This window comes from Mauremys mutica, chromosome 4, assembly GCF_020497125.1.
Source record: "Mauremys mutica isolate MM-2020 ecotype Southern chromosome 4, ASM2049712v1, whole genome shotgun sequence".
NCBI classification, from domain to species: Eukaryota; Metazoa; Chordata; order Testudines; family Geoemydidae; genus Mauremys; species Mauremys mutica.
The window spans coordinates 137,095,706-137,106,917 of NC_059075.1; the positions used below are offsets into that span (position 1 = coordinate 137,095,706).

The 11,212-nt window shown below is 48.2% G+C and overlaps 1 protein-coding gene across 1 annotated transcript in view; it reads right to left on the reverse strand.

Moving 5' to 3' along the window:
• PLEKHA6 (pleckstrin homology domain containing A6) overlaps window positions 1-9,832 on the reverse strand; it is a 92,529-nt gene extending 82,697 nt beyond the window's left edge. The window contains exon 1 of the mRNA XM_045012621.1: window positions 9,693-9,832. The gene's annotated coding sequence lies outside the window, so the exon portion shown is untranslated. The remainder of the gene's footprint in view (window positions 1-9,692) is intronic.
• Between the last annotated feature and the right edge of the window lie 1,380 nt (window positions 9,833-11,212).

Sequence of the window (11,212 nt, forward strand, 5' to 3'; positions counted from 1 at the left end):
CCCCACTCTTCTTGAAGCACGTCATCTATCCATGGGAAATGCAGAGGCTGTTGCAGCTTTGCTTGGCTTCTTCTCCGGTCTGCGGCCTGGCTGAGTCTCAGATTGCTTTTGCCTGCGGCCCGGGTGATTTCTCAGCTGTTGTGGCTGCTCTGTGAAGCATCCTCGCACAGTCAGGTAACAACACGCTCTGCAGATTCCATGCATACCTGACCTGTCCATCCTATTGTTGCACTGATCTCATTACCCGTCAGCGCTGCAGCAACACAGGTAGGGATAAGGCAAACTAAAGGCATTTAAATAACTGACAAGAGTGTGTGGGGGTGTGTGCACACGCACCACTGCAATCTGCTGGACAGAATCATAATAGCGTAGCTGTGTGTCATAAACCCTACATTGCTAATGGAGATTATCCTGCTGCTCAGGAAGTGCGGAATTCAAGTTCTATCCCTGCTGTCACTGTGAAATTGTGCGTGGCAATAATTTGCTGCAGCGCAGTGAGGTTCCTAGACTGGTGGTTGAATTCTCCCCACAAACAGGTTCCACTGGTAACACAATGGTTTCCTGTACATGGCTGTTACACACACACATACACGCACACACACACTTGTGCAGAGGTTCTCACAGTTTTGACTCTGGTCATCTGGTTTTGTGGACACTGAACAACTTGCAATGGATTCTGTAACACAGCCACACACACACACACACACACAAGGTGTGCAAGTCCAACACGTGCGTGCAACTCCCACTGACTTCAATGGGAGTGGTGAGCATGTATTCGAGGGCAGAAGTGGGCCCGGAGTATTTCAAGTGGCAATTTTAATGATGAGACTTAGTGTAAGAAGGGGCCGATGGACTCTGAAACCCAGAATTCATAGCAGCAAGCTGGATGTGTCTGTGTTTTGAGTGAAAGAATAATAAAGCCTGGTGGATTATCACCAGCATACTCTACTCCAGTGCATTTAACACGCTGTATAGTGATAGAACATGCCGTATAACAATAGATTGAGCTCCCTGAGCTTATTCACCTTAATAAAAAGAAGTCCGAGGAGTGACTTGATCACAGTCTGTACGTACTTTCATAGGGAACAAATATTTGATAATGGGCTCCTCAGTATAGCAGACAAAAAGAGCCAACAGCTGGAAGTCGAAGCTAGACAAATTCAGACTGGACATAAGGTATACGTTTTTAACAGCGAGGGTAATTAACCATTGGAACAGCTTACTAAGGGTTGTGTTGGATGCGCCATCATTGGCAGTTCTTAAATTAAGATGGGATGTTTTTCTAAAAGAACTGCTCTAATTCAATCAGGAATTATTTCTGTGACGTTCTCTGGCCTGTGGTGTACAGGAGGTCAGACTACATGGTCCCTTCTGGCCTTAGAATCTATGAACTATGTAACTGTGAGATGCAGACAGTGCCAGGATGTACAGAAAGCAGCCATGTTTGTTCCCAGAGCTGTTGCAGCTTATTACAAAGGAGATGCAACACATGGTGCTCTCTCTCTCTCAGGGAGACATTACTTTTGTTTTTCTTTGCAGCCACTTTCTATAATCCAAGATAGAAGCCAAATTCAGATGGAATGCAAAAAATTGCTCCCTGGATAGGAAGAAAAATATAGCTGAACCCAGGAGTTCAAAAATCAGGAGTCTAGCCCCACCAAAAATCAGAATATTTGCTCAAAAATCAGGAGATTGAAAAAAATAATGTGTTTTTGGTTCCTTTATTGACCTTTTAGTGCTGGAGCATTTTGGGGTCACATTTTAAAACATTTTCTCTGCAACCACAAGAGCAAAAGAACATAATTTAAATGAAAGCTGAGCTCCTCAGCTAATAACCTGATTCCAACAGCTGGGGATTTAAGAAAAATACCAAACATCGTGATACTCATAATAAAATCATGAGAGTTGCTAACATGGTGAGAAGCGTAACATTCAAGGACTACAATTTCCATACATAAAAAAGAAATAAGCATACCACGAGCCTTCAATAAACCAGATGCACTGTATGCAACAACCAACCAAACCCCCAGCATCGCTTTACCCCAAAGTTCAAGGATACAGCATTTAAAACGAGAGGGGCATCATTAAACACATCTGATTGGCTAAAGACTATTAATCACATGACCTTGGAATTTCATAGTATTCCATCAATATTTACTGGGAGTGGACTAGTTCTGTGAATGAAAACAACACATTCCTTTCCTCAGCATTTTGGCCCATCCCAGCACTGGGTGCCTCATGCTCATATAAATAGCTTGGCCCATTTTTGCAGAGACTGAGGGGGTGGGACGAGTGCCACTATGACCTCAGCACCTTATTTTTAAGAAAGAAGAGTCTGAAAAATACTCCCACTGCCTGAGTGTTAAAGGCACCATGCCATGGTCTCACCCTCACCCTGCAAGTTCTACCCTGCCTGGGTCCTTCCTGTGTTTCAGCTCATTTCCTCCTACGCACTATCCAATCATCTCTGCTGGGTGTTTCCTTAGCATGGCTTCATGTCTCCTTCCACACAGCTCATCTCTCCACCCTCACACCTGCTCAGCCTTCCAGAGTCAACCTGTGCTCCGATGCTGCCTGCTCCAAATGCTTGCAACTGATCTCTTCTTTTTGTATGGCATTGTAACAAATCTGAGACTGCTAGGCATGTTGGCTGCTAGGCTATGCCTCAGGGACAGCTGGAACTTCACGGCAGCAGCAGGGATAATTATTCAACTCCAAAAGCACAAAACTTCACTGCCTGAACTAAAGGAGACTCTTTTTGGCTGTATAGGGGATATGACACACAGTCGAGCAGTTCCAGTCCCATCTCCTAGAGGGCTGTGTTGCACACACTGGTCAGTTACAGTATTCCTCTTGGGGACAGATAACTGATACCTTCCCTTCCTCTGTGTTTCTAAGATACTCTTTGCCCCTACAGCCATCGGCCTAAAAGTTTGAACTCTGGGGGATGTACAGCAAAGTGTCCCTAGAAGAGAGCCCTATGCTCTGGAATTTACTCTCTCTTCTGGTCCAGAGCCAGAGCATGGCTGCTGTTAGGGTGCAGTGCACTTTGGCTTTGTCTACACTGGAGTATTTAGCCACCAGGCAGTGTAAACCTCTAGTGTAGACGCACCGCAGCAATGTGGTGTGCAGTCATGGTAAGTTGCACCATTGCAAGTCATATGTTACGCCACTGCAGCATCTACACTAGAGGTTTCCATTGATGTAGCTACAAGAGTGGCTAAAAGCCACTAGACAAGACCTATAGCCAGAGTGTATTTATCCTGGTAAACGTTGGATAATAATAATAGTACAGAGGAAGGACTGTCTAGCTTCAGACTTGGGAAGAACCGGGTCTCCCACAATTCCCTGCTCCACCACAGACTTCCTGTGTGATGCTGGGCAAGTCACTTTGCCTCTCTGTGCCTCAGTTCCCCATCAGTAATGCAGGGATAACAGCACTGCCGTACATCAGAAGGGTGTTAAAGACTGTGAGGTGCTTAGCTATTATGATGATGAGAACCATACAAGCACCTTAGATAAATAGGATGGTTTTGATTTGGGCCTCTTCACTTCAATTTCTGCAAGGAGCACAGCTACCCCACCAATGGGAGCAGGATAAATAGGCAGCCTGGGATAATTATGCTGAGCCAGCAGCTCTCCTAGCTGGTCATTAAACACTCTCAGCGCCCAAGGTTCGGAGCACTGGGGCTCAAATCTGTCATTAAAAGCAGCGTCAGGGCCAGATCAGCAATTTACTCGCAGAAAAATTGCACCAATATTGGATGGACAGTTCGTGGGCCTGACTTTATAGCTGTCACCGGCCTGCCATGCCCTTCGATTGCGGGAGCTGTGACTGTACAGGGTTTAACACCAGGCAGCAGCATGACACAGCACTGGGTGGGTGCAAAGGGGACAGGGTGTAGCTGGGACTGAGACATAGGCTGCCCTGTGAATCACAGGCATCTTCCCAACACCCAGTCAGACTCCAATGAGTTCCTAGAACCTACCAAACAAGCAAGTAAGTGCTGGATCACCAGCAGAGATTCTACAGCAGCTTAAAAGGATCCAGGCTTGAGGGGTCCTGAGAAATGGAGGCTGCAGGCGCTCAGCAACTCTCAGGACTGGGCCCTTATGGTCTGCCAGGCCCATGCAAAATCATGGAGGTTTTCAAAGGGAGATTCCCCATTCACAATCACGCTTGCCACCTTTCCGACTCATCACTCCCCTGCGAGATGAGTCAGGATCGTTATCCTCATTTTACAGGAGGGGAAACTGAGGCACGGAGCAGAGGAGTAACTTGCTGTTGGGTCACACAGTGGAAATGCTGGAAATGAAAGTGGGATATTCACGTACAAAGGCAGGGGGCACAGGTCCGGGCACAGCACCGGGAGCCACGGAGGGAGTTGGGAAGTCACTTCCCCTCAGTGTGCTTCTGGAGAACGGGGACAAGGGCACGGCCCTAATTCATGGACGCGTGGGAGGTTGGGAGGACTGAGTGTGTGCGCGTGCAGGGGTCTCCTTTAGCACAAGTGCTGCAGCTCTGAAGATCCTGCATTCACACCCTGCTTACCTCTCATGCATGGGATGGGGGACACCATGTGCTCATCTTACTCAAGATCACCTGTGCCATTCTAACAGCTACACTCAAGCAGAACCCACCGGGCGCGATGCAGGAAGCTGGGGTGCAGCCTCTGGCCTGTATTATGCATCGGATTGGGGGATCATCTGGTCCCTTCTGACCTCAAAACTTAGGCACTGTCCTCACACCCATGGCCCTGCTCTGCTTACAAATCACCACCAAGTACAAGAGGAAACGAGTCAGAAAGAGATGCCTGCTTGTGTCCAAACCAAAGCAGCATCCACAGACTTGTCTGGCTGCGATTATAAGTTTGGTTTGAAGATCTAACTCTCTGTGCATGCCTAATGATAGTGGTTCTGGGCAGCTTTAATTAGTAGGCCTTCTAACAGCCCTGGGGCCGAGCAGCCCTTTAAATGAGTGGAAGTACTAGCAAGAAAACCACCACCTAGCTAGGAATGGGAGCTGCATTCCTCACCTGATTATCATCATCAGAGCAGAGCTGGGGGGAGAGGAGGTACTGCCTGCTGCCAGAAATAGACAAGGGCCCTGCAAACCCACCTCCAGCACGGGAGGGAAACCCATTGCTGGCAAACAAGCCCCAGCCCGGAGAGTCAACTGTCTGCAGAGAGGGAGGACGGAAGGAAGAAAGAAAAGGCAGCAGCCTCTTTCAAAACCCAGGGCCGCCCCTTGTTTTGCTGGCGGTGTTATGATTCAAACAGCAGCAGTCACACATCACGGGCTGGGGCTGGCTCACCGAGAGCTGACACAACCGAGCAAGGTAAGTAGCAGTTCCTGTCTTCATTATCTTGATGGCACCTGTAGATAAGAGACGGAGATGCTGCCCTGATGGTTTGCTTGCCTCAGGGCACAGTGGCCACTGTCTCCCTAGAGGCAGGTTTCCTGCTCGTCAGTGACCAAAGACAAATCCTGTATGAAGTCAGGTCTTGCCAAACCCCTAGTGTGAACTGCTATAGGCTAGCATTCGCCACACTGCAGCTTTGCCGTGTGCACCAGGCATCTGCACCAGCGTGGCTATGCCAGGGGCTGGAATTGGGGAAAACCTGGCCCTGGCCCTAGCCGGCCCCGAGTTCCCAGGGCATGCTGGCAGTGGGAAGAGGCTAGTAAGAAAACAAAGTGGATTGAAGAGTCAGGCCTACACGAGAGCCATGCAAGGCTTCGGCAACAAACCCCAGCAGCCTTGTGGCTAGCGCCTGGCTTTGATGTGGCTCCAAGAGGCGCAGTGGCTGAGTGGTTAAAGTGCTTGACTGCATTCCCGAAGGGTGTGAGTTTGAGTCTGACTTGATCTCATACTGAAAGGTCACCTCCAGTTCACCTAGCTGCAAAATGGGTAGCTGATCCATCAGGTTAGGCCAGTCAAAGGTAGTTAGATGTGATGCTGGCCACATCACTGCCTTGTGTACCATTGGCTATGAAACTGATGTGTCTTAACCTTGTCAGCCCAGTGAGACAGAGTGAAACCAGATTTGGTGAAGGACAAGCAAAGTATGTGGATGGGAATTAAAAACTGGGACAGAGGTTCCCCTCCACTGCCCTTTGAGGCTCTCACAGAGGGGAGGGCAGACTTGTTCTCTCCCCGGCTGAGTCTTCATGGCCAATGTTCCAGGCCATCCTCAAAACTGAAATCAAACCAACCTGCTGCATTGCAATAAATTAAGGATTTTTCCTAATGAAAACACTGATCCCAGCTTAATCCTGGTGGCAATATTACAGCACAGGGGTGGGGAATCTAGCACTGCAGAATCTGCCAGCCAATATCCTGTCTGACAGCAGCCAACACTTGACGCTTCAGAGGGAAGCACTCCATACCTACTCTGCCTAAGCAAGAGGAGAAAGAAGCAGCTACAGGTGGGATTTTTGAAAGCACTTAGCATTGGCCTAGCTCCGCCCCATTGAAGTCAATGGGAGTTTTGCCAATAACTCCAATGGGAGTGGAGCGCTATAGGAGATCCCATGCTCCACATATACACTCCAGTCTCTGGGTGGCTAACACAGGCCATCAACCCTCCGCCTCACCCAGCCCCTAGGGAGTCTCCCGTATAAAGAGATACTGATCACCATGATTTCTTGTCTGAGCAGTGTGGCCTACTGGATGGAGCACTGGACTGGAACTCAGGAGACATATTCCCAACTCTGACCTGTTGGGTCACCTCGGGGATGTCACTTCCCTGCTCTGTGCCTCAGTTTCCCCATCTGTGAAACTGGGATGATGATATGGACCTCCTTTGTAAAGTGTTATGAAATCTACTGCTGGAAAGTGCCCTATAAGAGCTAGGTATTAAGGTTCCATTTCTAAGTAGTTATTAAAGGGTTAAATCAATGCTCAACAGAGGTGTTCATAAATAGTTAATCACTTGTTAGCTGTCAGTATGTTGCCTATAACTGTCTTCTGACATACTTATAACCATCTAGTGTATATGCTACTAGTGTCTGCAACATGCCTATAGTAGTGGTTCATTATTAATTAACCCTTTATACCAAAGGTTCCATTTCTAAAGGGTTTCAAAAGCAGGCCCAACAGAGTGCAGCAATGGTGCACCACACTGCAGTCTCCGCTATCAGCGGTACGCATTTGTACAAGAGCTAGTCAGAATTTTTGCCTAAATATGTTTTAGTTTTTTTGCCCCAACATGCCAATTAATCAAAACCAAAACTGTTTGCAAAACCGGGCGTGGTTCAACAAGACACCTGCTTTGAAAAATGTTGGTAAAAAGAGTTTAGAGATTGTCGAAACATCCTGTTTCTAACACTAAACTGGAAAGTTTGGGGCAGGGGGTTTGAGTGAAATGACTTTTCATTTAGAAATTTTCATAATTTACACTGACAGGTAAAAAAAAAAAAAAAAAGGTTGAAATTGAAATGAAATGTTTCAATTGACCTAAACCCAAAACACTGAGGATCTCGGTTTGCAAAAATTGTCAGGATTTTTACTTTCTCTTCTGATTTGGGACAGGAGAGTTTTTTGAAATGTCAAAAATTCTCATGGGACAGGAAAACCATTTCTTGGCCAGCCCTAATTTGGATGGTTACAGTGGAGAACTGTATTACCGGAGTATTTATAAAGTATCATGTAACCGCCCACCTTGTCTGGGTTACAGGAAAATATGAAGGCTACGTTTATTTTGTGGGAGAGAGGAAGGTTCTGGGCAATTAAACTTTGATCTTGGGGTTTGTGCCATCACTAGAACCTCAAGGTGGAACAATGATGGAAAACTGTCAGCTCTTTGGGGCAGGGTCTGTCTTTTTGTTCTGTGTTTGTACAGCACCTAGCACATCGGGGTCTTGGCCCATGACTGGAGCTCCTAGGGGCTACCGCAAGACTAATCATATATATTAAATCAAGCCAACACGAGGGCCTAGGAACAACAGAGTTCTAGTCCAGTTCCAACAGACTTGGCACCATGCCTCGGGCAAGTCACTTCCCTCCTCTGCACTTCAGTTTTCCTAGCCTGTAAAATGGAGGCGACAGTACTGAACACCAGCATGGGCTGGGAGTACTGTTTAATGTTTACAAGGTGCAGACACTAGATTTGCTTGCAAAGCCCAGCATCCTGTTGCTTTATATAAGACCAGCTGGAGAAAAGGAGGCGCTATCAAATGGATTGGGAAGAGCTCCTGGCTGTATGGGGGAAACCATTCTAACCAGATGGTTGGAGGTGACCAGCTAGCCACATAATAAAGTGAGGGCTAGCAGAGGGAACACCAGGCTGCTTCAAGGAGTGAGGCTGGGGACTGTGCCCTGGGGTTGCCCCTCCCGTGGCTGCAGATACCTGGCCTCCAGACCCTATCTTGTCCCACAGCGTCAGTTCAAAAGGCAGGCGACTGGACAGTCTGACAGCTCAAAATGGCTTGATAATATGTATATGCGTGTGTCTGGCCTAGGATACACCCACTTCCTCCTTTGCCAGGCACTGAAAAGACTTTACAAAGAGTAATAAAAGGATTTCTCTCCTATACCAAAGCCCGACTTAAAAGGCTGAGATCTCTTGAAAGAGCTGTTCATCTCTGAATGTATTGACTGACTTTGCTCACCAGGCTAGGACAGTAGAACACCCTTCTCAGAGCAAGCCAACAGCCCTTCACAAACCACAATCTGCCCACAGCCCAGCCACCCGCCCCCACGGCATGGTCAATTACCCTAGAGAAATTGACCCTTCCTGTGCCATAAGCCATTGAACACTCTGGAGCAGAGACAGGAACCGATTTCTGCTCAACACATCTCAGCCAGTCTAAGGTTAATGCTTAATGCATACATATGTTCACCTCCCGCCCTATAGCACATAACTCTACTCATTCTTGCAGAGACGCCAGCCTTATTAGGCGCTACCTACACCTTTCATTTATCTCAGTCCCGCTACCAAGTGGTTTAACCCTTTGGAGACAGATATAAAACTCCACAGAGCACAGACTTTAGATAGGTAAAGCCCCATGCACTTCTAACCCCAACAAACAGCAGGGTACATTGCAAGTCAGGTGTAAGTCCCTCCAAACACCAGGGTAAGTCGCAAAGTCTTGTAGCATTCAGTGTAATTTACACGCTGAGGCAGCAGAAAGGGGGTGTGAGATAAAACAGCTTGTCTCTCCCTCTTCCCCCCCCCCATTTCTGAACACAACTCTGAATTTGGTAAACAGCCTCCAATCTATACCGTGGACCAATCAAAAAATCCCAGGTCCACAAACTTTGGCATGTTCAAAATCTGGAGGCAACTCTACAGGCTGGGAAAGGCTCTCTTGCAGCCATCTTTCGAGGGGGAATCCCAGACATCCTTTCCAAACCCTAGCCCCGCAGCAAACTGCACTGGAACCATGTAACGGTCTTCACATCACCCTTTGCCATAGGTGCTGGAACCAGGGGGGCTGCCGCACCCCTTGACTTGAAGTGGTTTCCATCATATCCAGGGTTTACAGTTTGGTTCAATGGCTCTCAGCCACCCGACTATACAAACTGTTCCAGCACCGCTGCCCTTTACAAACACCTAGGGAAACATTTCCCCGCACTTCTGTCTGACAGCAGAGCCTCTTTGTGCTAGATCGATTCCCAGGACATTCCCTGTCACCCCCATACCCTGCTGCAAAGTCAGGGCAGCCCTGGGAACCGGGCACCCAGATTTACCTCGACTCCAGAGGCTGCCATGTCCGCCGATGCCAAGGAACGAGAGGGCTAAAAATCCAACCTGTGGCTCCAACGTGGAGGGACTGGAGGCAGAGCCAGGAAAGCAAGGGAGGCTCCTGGTAGAAGGGGAAAGGGAAGGGAAAGAAGTGGCAACAGCGTCTCTCCTCGCCCTGGCAGGGCTGTCTGTGAGAAAGGATCGTCCCAATGCTGGAGGGGCTGGAAGGCTGATAAGCGAGGTTTGAAATCTGAAACTGCAGGTTGGCTCAGTCATATATAAACACACACACACACACACCCATTCATTCTGCTCTCACGCCACCCCTGCACGCTTCCTTGGTAACATCAGGCAGCCCTCTAGCTGCACCACTGGAAAATAGGCGCTCAATGAAATTCAAAGGGGGGCGGGGGCAGAGAGAGAGAGACCTGTCAAAAAAAGCAATCCGCCCCCGTGTCGTCTCAGGATCAGTTCTGGAAGGAAAGCTGCTCACAGAACAAAATCAAAACCCAACATCAGTTTTCTCCAACTCTGTTGAGGGAACCGATCTGTTTTTCTATCCCCTGGGGGACAGCTCTGATTCCACAGCCTGCCAGGCACGGGGGGCAGAACCATTTCTACAGTGGGGATGCTGAGAGCCATTGAACCAAACTGTAAACCCTGCATATGATGGAAACCACTTCAAGCCAGGGGGTGCGGCAGCATCCCCACCACGCTGCCAGGGTAGAAACATCCTGCTCTTGATTGCAAAGTGGTTTGCAAAGGCAGGCAAGACTCACCACCCCCATTTCACAGACAAGAGACCCAAGACACAGAAGCGACTCGGCCGTGGTCACCCTATGGCAGAGCTGCAAACAGAACCCAGGTCTCCGGAGTCCTGTTTTAAGGAACAGCAGCTAATGCATTTGCTCCAGTACATTCCTGCACAGCTGTCGTGTTTACTAATATCAACACCACTACCGGGCACTTCCCGTCTGGAACAAACATTATCTAACTCACCCATGCAACACCGCTATGTGATGGCATCATCACCCCCATTTTCCAGAGGGGGAAACTGAGGCACAGTGAGTTTTTTTTTTAATGGCCTGCTGCTAAGGGTGAAATCCTAGCACTATGAAATTGAGCGGAGGATCTGTGTCATTGATCTCCATAGGGCCAGAATTTCACTCTAAGTTCTTCCATACGGCTTTCCATCCAGAGATCCCAAAGCACATTAGAAAGGAAAGTCGGTATTATTGCCACCATTTTACAGGTGAGGAAACTGAGTTGCAAAAAGGGGAAGTGACTTGCCCAAGGTCACATGAGGTCAGTGGCAGAGCTGGGAATAAAATACAGGTCTTCCGACTCCCAGTCCAGTGTTCTAGCTGCTGGATGGAGCTGCCTCTCTCAGGCAGTGCAATAGTATCTATACTGTACGATACACTGTATGCATTTATATCTACTAATATTATATTACTACGGGCATGTTGTCTTATCGCCATTTCAGAGCCCGACCGGACTCCAAATGAAGTCACTCACACTTGTA